This window comes from Chaetura pelagica, unplaced genomic scaffold (assembly GCF_000747805.2).
Source record: "Chaetura pelagica isolate M959 unplaced genomic scaffold, ChaPel_1.0 scaffold1203, whole genome shotgun sequence".
Taxonomy (NCBI): domain Eukaryota; kingdom Metazoa; phylum Chordata; class Aves; order Apodiformes; family Apodidae; genus Chaetura; species Chaetura pelagica.
Genome location: NW_009952725.1, coordinates 103201 through 104348, shown reverse-complemented (window position 1 = coordinate 104348; position 1148 = coordinate 103201). Strand labels below are relative to the sequence as shown.

At 61.3% G+C, this 1148-nt stretch overlaps 1 non-coding gene across 1 annotated transcript; it reads right to left on the bottom strand.

The window, feature by feature from the left end:
* Window positions 1–236: 236 nt before the first annotated feature.
* Window positions 237–310, bottom strand: TRNAI-AAU. The gene has a single exon. It is a non-coding gene; the product is annotated as a tRNA-Ile (tRNA).
* Between the last annotated feature and the right edge of the window lie 838 nt (window positions 311–1148).

Here is a 1148-nt window from a genome sequence, read left to right as displayed (position 1 = left end):
CGGGAGGAAAAGCACCCGCGGGGAAGGATGGTCACGCTGCGGGCCGGCCCTGGCAGAAATCGGCGTCCACGTTGTGCCTGAGCGGGCTGCCTTAGCCGCAGAACCGCGAGGAGGGCTGTAGCCGCGCGGGGCGAGTCCCGCGGGGGTTCTGAGCAGTGGCACCGGGCGCCTCCGCGCAGTGCCGGTTGGACGGGAACAGCTGGGACAAACGAGAAAAAAAAAAGAAAAGTAGCTCCTGGCCCGTACGGGGATCGAACCCGCGACCTTGGCGTTATTAGCACCACGCTCTAACCAACTGAGCTAACCGGCCAGTTGTGGCATAGGGTTTCCCCGAATGACTCATCAGGCAGCTCCTGCCCCTCCACAGTGCCCGAAACCGCGGGTCTGAGAGGCGTGACCGGCGCCGCGCGACACCCCCTGGCAGCGCTACAGCCGGACCGCACAGGCGGCAACACTGGGATCAGCTCAACCAGAAAGTCTTCGGCCTCGCCTGTAGGGTGCCGCGCCTGGGAGGTAACAACACCCACAGGACACATCATAGGGCGGCTTCACCTCCCCACGTTTTCGGGGATATTATGCCAGTTTCATTCAATAAAACAAAATATTTATTTGGAGCATTTCTTCTAAAAAGTTTCCTCTTCTGGCTGTTTAACGCACTGTGGGGATCTTAAGTTTGCATGGACAAATTATTCACCTTTTCCTAGAACTTTGCTTCTTACACCACATTTAAAAGATCAACTTTTCCTCTCAGCTTTCAGGCCGACGTTAAAATCCGTCATGTCCGTTTAGCAAAAGGCAAACTTCATCGGGGTAAGGGGGGGCGCCATCCAGACCCTGGTCCTCCCGGGTGCTCCCGGGCACGCACCGCACCGCGCCAGCCACGCCTGCAGCGTCACCGCGAGGGACCAGGAGATCACCGGAGATCCCGTGAGCTCGTCGGGCTGCGGGAGACCGAACGCCTGCGGCGACAGCGTGTGCACAAGGGACACCGGCCAGAGCCGCTGGCGCTGCCGCGGGCTTAATGGAGCCCTCGCTGGTTTCGACCCCCGACTCCGGGCAGGCAGGCCCGCGGGGCAGCATCGCCCCAGGCAGATGAAAGCGCGCACCGAGGAAGGAAGCGCCGCGGCGAAGCGAAGGGACCGGGCAGC